The 7,500-nt window shown below is 46.5% G+C and overlaps 1 protein-coding gene across 3 annotated transcripts in view; it reads left to right on the forward strand.

Annotated features, from left to right (window-relative positions):
- LOC126570941 (dopamine receptor 1) overlaps positions 1–7,500 on the forward strand; it is an 81,474-nt gene that overhangs the window by 68,954 nt on the left and 5,020 nt on the right. The gene's annotated exons all lie outside the window — the stretch shown is intronic.

Below are 7,500 nucleotides of genomic sequence, written 5' to 3' on the forward strand. Positions count from 1 at the left end.
AATCTACTTGACAACGGATAATATGCGGATATGGGCGAATCCTCGAGAGCACTCTTACGATGGCGTTGATAGTCTTCGTCGGCATTATTCTTGCACCAATAGAACCTAAGATCATAACTAGTGTGACCCTGCAGTTTACACACTTCATCCATATTCACAGACTATTGACCACAATTAATCACGAGTCCTTATTCTAGATAACCTTCTCTTGTTCAGACAAACACTCTGCGCAGTTACTGTTACAGCAAGTGCAATAAGGAAACGTCCTACGCTTTTCATTTACTGACACAATCGGAGATGTCCTTCCGCTCTGTGTCCATTTTTCAAATCACACGTTTCACTGCAAATGATGGAGTAGGTCAACAGGTCTCCCAATCCCCTTTGTGACATTTAAAACCGTATTTACTTTGTCGAAAGGAAACATTGAAGGATTGCAATCACTGTGCCGCCATAAGCCACAAGAGTGCAGTGCTGTCGCTGGTGTTTGCCAGGAAACGATGTTTGCACGTAATGCATCGCCTTTGGACAACTTTTGGGTCCACAAGGAATGCGTCTTTTGGCAACAACTTTCGCCAATTGTGTTGGACTTGTACGCTTCGCACCGCACGTATGAAAACTCGTTGGCACGTTCTTTGGAAGTTTTCCTTTCATTCTTTGCCCTATTTTGTTGTAACTCTGCATTCCATACCGATTACTTCCACTACTATTCCGCTCCTAGATTTGTTGTACGATGTGTGCACAATCCGTGAGCGAATACCATTAGAAAGATTAAAAAGCTTTTCCGGGATTAAGGATCGACCGATACCGGTCACCGCTCTCGCCGTTTGATCGCTACGAAAGCTCCGTTGTCAGCAAAAATCGCCCTTCCAGGAAGGGTCCCACACTATTCCAATGTTCATCCCACTAACACCCTTCACGGAAGAGCATAGTTTGGCGCCAAAAAAAACAAACACCCCCCCGGCAAAACTTGCGGATGCATTTTGGGCAACGCAACTCAAAAGGCTACACTATTGGTTTAACCAAAATGGCCGCCATAATTCCCACCTCCCGCTAGCAGCATCCATCTGGCAGTGTTATGTGTTTGTTCTATTTCCACACGACCCCACGATGCGAGCTTGAACTTGGCGGAAGGTTTTCGCGGGAACGCCAAACGGTGATACTATCGCACGGTGCAGCGAGTGTTCCGTGTTCCACCGTCCCGTGGCGGTGCGACTGCGTTCGATTGAGCCGTTCGAAAGTTTCCAACGGCACATTATGTATTGATGTGGCCACCAGCAGCCTTTCACACGTCATATGTGTGTGCCCCGCTGCTCCAGGATGACGACGTTGTTCGTGGTTTAGAGCTACGATAGTCTTTCACCTTCCAGCCACCTCCAGCGGATTCAGCATCCGTAGCGGCAGTGCTAGCGGCCAAGTGAGCAGTCGTTACACCGCACCAGGACGATCGTAAACACTAACACTTTCCTTCCGCACATAACTTCTAACCAAGCTAGTTGGTGGTCGCCGACAGCGACGGCAGCAAAAAAGGGAAGGAAAACCAAAAAAGGGTTTCCGCTCCAACAGCAGAATCGCTTACCGTGCCTTACCTCTCGAGCTCAGGACGCGAGCATGTGGAGGGAGAGCCTGTGGTTCACAACTTTATCATTCTCATCATCACCATCATCAGCATCATCGTCATTGCTGTCGTCGTGGACGGTGTCGAGGTCGTTTTCACTGGATGTCATGCATGGGCTATTTTGTAACTTTCTATTTTTAATAATCAACCTTGGGGACTAGAGCGCCCCCTCGGAACGCTCACCCTCAGCACACTCACCACCACCGCGATGGTGTGCCTTCATTCCGCGGTGGCGGTACATTCCGTGATCAGGGGCTAGAACGTGGCCCTCGTGTTAGTGCCCTGTGGATGGATGTGGTATTATGCACGAGTATCCTCCCTGCTCGTCAATCGATAAACAATGGTTAATTGATTTATAAATGTTTCCCCCGGCGAAAACTCCGCTGCTCACTTCATTGAACCTATTTATCCGTTCGACTGAACCCCAATGGCCCCGACGGTCCCGAAGGAACCGCAAGGGATGGAAATGGGGATTGGGTTGTGCCTTTGTTTTTCGTTTATCTTTTCCTGCCTGGCCCCCGGGGGTTTCACGGTGCTTGAAGTTAATGAAAGCCTACACAGAAATCGCTCCCATATTTTGCTACCGTTTCTTTATCCTTTGCAATAATCCTCGGCGGAAGTAAACAAAATATCCCCTCAAGTCCTTTGCAAAGTTTTCGCGAAAAGTGAAGGAAAATTGGATTCCGTTGTTAAGTTTCTTTCGATCGATAACGGGACCAGAAAGGTCCTTCAATAGCAAAAGGACCTTGGTACCGGTTCGTTATGGGTATAATTATCATCATTGATGATTTAAAGGCTGAAATTGCACCAAGCGCATCGATTGCATGCTCATGATCGTCGCTACATCGTTGCACCGACCCAACCAGTCAGCAGTGAGGCAGGGGCCACGCTGTGGCCAGATACTGCCATTTGCACTTTCCAAGCGAGCATGTGCGAAACTGCCAGTCGTGCACCATCAGCAGCAGCACCAGCATCACCGAGCTGCGGTCACCGGGTACATGAGGCTAGCGTTTGGAGGTTTGCGCGCTCCCCTCGACTACGACAAGTGCACCGTTTGCCAGGGGACCGGGGGGCTCCATTCGCTTTCAACCAGCTTGCACACGCCAACCGCGCTGCGGTTACCGGGGAGGGTTTGTGTCGTAGCACCTCTTGCGCTAGTTGGCTGTACGACCGAAGGAAATTATGGTCAGTGACGATGGACTCTCGACAATCGTTATTATTTCGCTGGCGCCGCTGTGGTAATTATGATTATAACATTGATTGCCAGCTGGTTCAATGAAGGGGTACGTGAGTGTGTCCGCGATAGCACTGGACACATCCGCACATTTCCTCTCTTTCTCACCCAACTCACTGACGCTCATCACTTGTTCGAATGCATGATGCGTAAAATTGAAATAAAATCACAAATTCCGAACCGCGTAAATCCCTTTTGCAATGCACCATGCTGTACGGCTTTACATCACACCCAAATTTCCGGTCATCAATCATAAACGCATAAACCAACCACCACCACCAAAAACAGTGCAACAGTCCTAGCGCGCGGCTCAATTTGTTCGACAACCGCGACCATTGACCACAGCCGTCGACCGCGAAACTGGCATTACTCACCTGGAAAGGAAGGAGCAAAAAAGTTGTACTTTACGTATGAAGTGACCGGCGATGTCCAACCGCTTCGCTTCACCACCAGCAAATCAAACAGCATATCGAGCCGGCTGTGGTGCTGCCGAATGAATGCGCCGCACCGAAGGGGCGAACGTGAAAAGCGTAGGAAAAATTTATTCACCTCGTAAATTGGCCAGCGAACTTTCCACCACGGGAATGGCAATAAAATTAAGCAAAACCATAAACGATGTCAAATAAAACGTAAATGGCGGAAGGGAAGCCAGAGCACAGAGAGCTGCCGCCACCGTCGCATTGGGTGCCATAGCAAATGAATCGCTTATGGTATTGTTAGGGTGGTGTTTGGGGGCCAGGCCGCCAATGGCGAGCAAATGAATTTACGAAAAAACAATCTTTTTTATTAATATTTTGCCGCATGCAGCACAGCGCCCAACGAATGCAGGTGGCGCATGGGGAATCGTAAAGAATCAAGAAGGGGGGAGGGGCGGGGGGTGGTACATTGTTTGCTCAGTGCTTTAGTGACAAACAATGGTGCTTCTTTGCAAGTTTGCTTCATTATGTTTACGGGCGCGAAACAAGTGCCCATCTTTTGTCGTACATTCTGTCTAATGTTTTCTCAGTCTTTGTTTTCCACCAGCAGATTGGTACTTGGTTTGTAACAAGGTGGCGCAGCTCTAGAAGCAGCACCCACTAGACTATTCGTGCTGGGTACTTTTGGTGTAATTGTTTCCTGTTTGGTTTTCCACATTTTCGGACCCATTCTTTCTGACATGGTACAGCTTGATAACCCCTCTTGCCACTGGAGAAGAAAGAACATCAAAGAGAAATGGTTTATGGTTCCCGGAGACGGAGTGCATCCTTACGTCCTTTGGCTGTATTCTGACCTCTCCAAGTCCCAGAACGGGACCGAGCGAATAGAGGAATAACACAGAGAGTCCACTAATCCCAAACTGAAACACGGTGGAATCAGGTGGAAGCTAGTGTACGGATTGCTTACGTGACCACATCAGCAATACATTGCACAATACGAAACCGTGACACGGAAAGTGCAGTCCACTGGTCTGCAGTAGTAGCTTATTGGCTTTTCCCGTATGTATTCTTCTGCACTTCCGTTCTAAAGTGAGTTTAAGCATTTACCCTTTGGCTGGCTGACCGTTGAAATGTGCTGCATCCGAGGTCGTTTCAATGTTTCTGGTCCTGAGGAACTGACTTTTCCAATTGTTGCATCCGTTGGGCATTGCACAGGTTTTCACCACTTCATGGAGGGGAAATAAGTTTATGCCTCAACCATCGATAAATTTCGTGAGAAAAAGGGTTCTCGCAAACGCTTCTCTCTGTCGCAAACTTCGTTAAAATATCGCTTAAATTTCCAAATTTGTTTAGATTCTAAATCAACGTTTCACCTGCCATCACGAATTTATGTTCCAACGAAAACCACTCTGTCCGCTCTCTTCGCCGAGCCCCGCGTATGCTATGCGGCAAAAGCATGAGTAAATCAAAAGTAAATTAATTCCCCTTCATGCAGCAACAATACCCTCTCGATCCATCTCTTTTTTGCGTTGGCTTGAAGGGCGGCTCAGACTCAAGGCGGTTGCGGTTCGCGGGTGGTATTAGAAGTTATCGACAAGACGTTCATTCAATGGTGGTCGCGATGCTGCTGGAAGTTTCCCGGAGGAATACACATCCTCTTTCACCTTCGTGCACAATAACTCCTTGTATCGCATGTTGTCGTGACTCGCAACCACACGGGGAGCGCTATAATTTACTGAGTTTTCGTTTCATGCTTTCTTGAACCTTGCCGAACGAAAGGGAATCCTTTTGAGTGAAGAAATAGTACATGTCTTAGTATATTGTGCTTTGTTTGCCCGTTGAACTGAAAGCATTGGGAAGGGATGTTTGATAGAATGCAAGAGATGAGCGTTTGAGCACTGTGAGCTTCGTATTCATTGCGATTCCATCGATGAATAGCCTTTTCTACGAACGTAAACTGCAGCCATTTCTATCGATAGTCTGTCTGCGGTATTTCGATTAACGAGAGATTGTAGGTCTTCGTTGGAATTCACGCTACATGAAAATCTGTGTTTATGTTTTTCAACATAACATTTTAGCATGTGTTTCATGGTCTCATGTATTCATGTAACAGAGGTGTATTTAATCGGGAACTGGTAATTTGATTCCGCTCTGCTATTTGTTTTATGATAAAACAATAACTTTTATTATGCTAGGAAGCCCGGCTAGGAAGATAAATGTAGCATATGCGTTTGGTTGCTATTTTTGTTCATTATGAAGTTGCTCTTTTCAGGTGATAGAAGAGAAGTTTAATTCAACAGCTAACTTCAACTATTTCAAAAGAAGAACTTCGTGATCCTTCGTTTTTCTTGCTAATTGTGATGTCCTTACCGTTCAATACGCATTCGATGAACGCAGTTCCTCGAGAAAACTTTGCGAAAAAAACGGGAAATCAGAAGAAAAAGAGTTCACGCTTTCAGTCTGAGAACCATAACCTACCGTCATGCACCATTCATCAACCACGAATTCATATCCGTTGGGGCAGACTAAGAAACGAGTTAGGAATGCACCTGATCCACGATATCTACAGGATAACAGGGGCTGCCAGCATTAAATGTCGAGAGGGAAACGATCGTTTGAATTATTTTCCCATTTTTCACGTTCCCTTCTCCCTCTCAGTTGCCACAAGAATGCTTCGCCTTCGCCTTAAAGCCGAGCCCTCGACCCGCCATTAAATCGTTCCCAAAGCAGCACTCTGACCGAAATCAAAAGGCTAACCCGACTGCACACTTTAAGGGAGTGGCAACGAAGCAATATCACGTAATGCTTCTAAAGTATTCATTTCTCCCCGGTCGGTGCTGGAAACGAACCTCCAAATTACTCGTAAATAAGACGAAAAGTCAAGGGCGCATCGCCGAAGCCGAAGGAAAGCAAACGGCGAACGGCCCCAAATTGTCTCTCGGTGAGGCAGGTTCACCGTTTTTCGAGGGGATTGCAGTTTTTCCTTTCCTTTCGCCGCTCTGCGTACATAACGCCAACCAAAGTCGGCATGCGGGACTCGCGATTGTACTCGCGCACCGCAGGATATGTGTTGGAGGATGGCATGGATGGGGTGTTTCTGCTTTTATTGGTTTCGTAATCGCAGGGCAGGTTTTCGGAGTGCCATTTCGTGACCCTTTAGTCTTACGAATTGGTTGGCACGGAAGGGCATCGGCTTCCCTTCTAGGCTGCTGTTCAATATGTTTGTGCTACTCAGTGGAGCTTATGACCATCGGCGCCACCACGGTCTGGCGAATGTGAGAAACATGAATGAATTCTAATGCGCCACCCGTTATGCCATTCACCATCTGCTACCTGTGCCCGAAGACAATAAGGGAATTCAGTATTCAGAATTTCCGATTTACCAGTGAGTGCTGGTTGTATGGGATAACTTTTTTAGATTAGGATTTAATTAAATAAACTTGCAATCTGTTCCGTGTTGCAGCGTAATGAAATGAAAATTTTTATGCAAATCTAACTCAATAAGTGTTCAAAATACTTTTATTTTGTCCGCAAAAGTGTGTTAAACTTTATGTACAAGATTCTTATAAACATTTATCAACTTTTTCAAAAGCTGTATCATATTTTTTCATACATTTCATGCTGCTTCATACTGTCTGGCATGGTTGATAAAAGAAAGTATGTCTACATACAATAGCCTGGTCAGCAACGTCATCAGCAAAATATTGTACCCATCGGAATGGAGAGTCTCGCCTTCTTGAGGGCCATAAATGCAACGTTTTACAGCACAACCGCGAAAACATTATTGAATTACATGCTCCCTTGGAGCCCTCATTAACACAAAACACTCTCGATGGTCGTTTGCTGCCCTGCATCGCTAGCCAGCCCGCACATTAAACTGATATATTCAGCTTTATGATAAATTTTACGCTCCACCTCATTTCCTGGCTCCACGATATGAGGGCTATCGACGACCACGTCAACCAACATTCTTTCCTCGGAACCCTTTTCGGCCAGTAACCGCATGCATTACTTTATTGCTGCCATACAAAACCGGAATGAGTCTGCTGAAATATGTTGGGTGATGATAAAGCGGGATTATGATACTTACTCAACAGCGATGCACCAGCAACGAGACAGCTGTCCAGGGTCACGCTGGTGCACTAGAATGCCTCTCGAGGGGCGCACAAAAAATCCTTTTGCAGTTGACAATCCAACAGAACAGGAATTTGTCCGCTTCCGGTTCGCCAGTGCCC

The sequence above is a fragment of the Anopheles aquasalis genome, chromosome 2 (genome assembly GCF_943734665.1).
Source record: "Anopheles aquasalis chromosome 2, idAnoAquaMG_Q_19, whole genome shotgun sequence".
In the NCBI taxonomy this organism is placed as follows: domain Eukaryota; kingdom Metazoa; phylum Arthropoda; class Insecta; order Diptera; family Culicidae; genus Anopheles; species Anopheles aquasalis.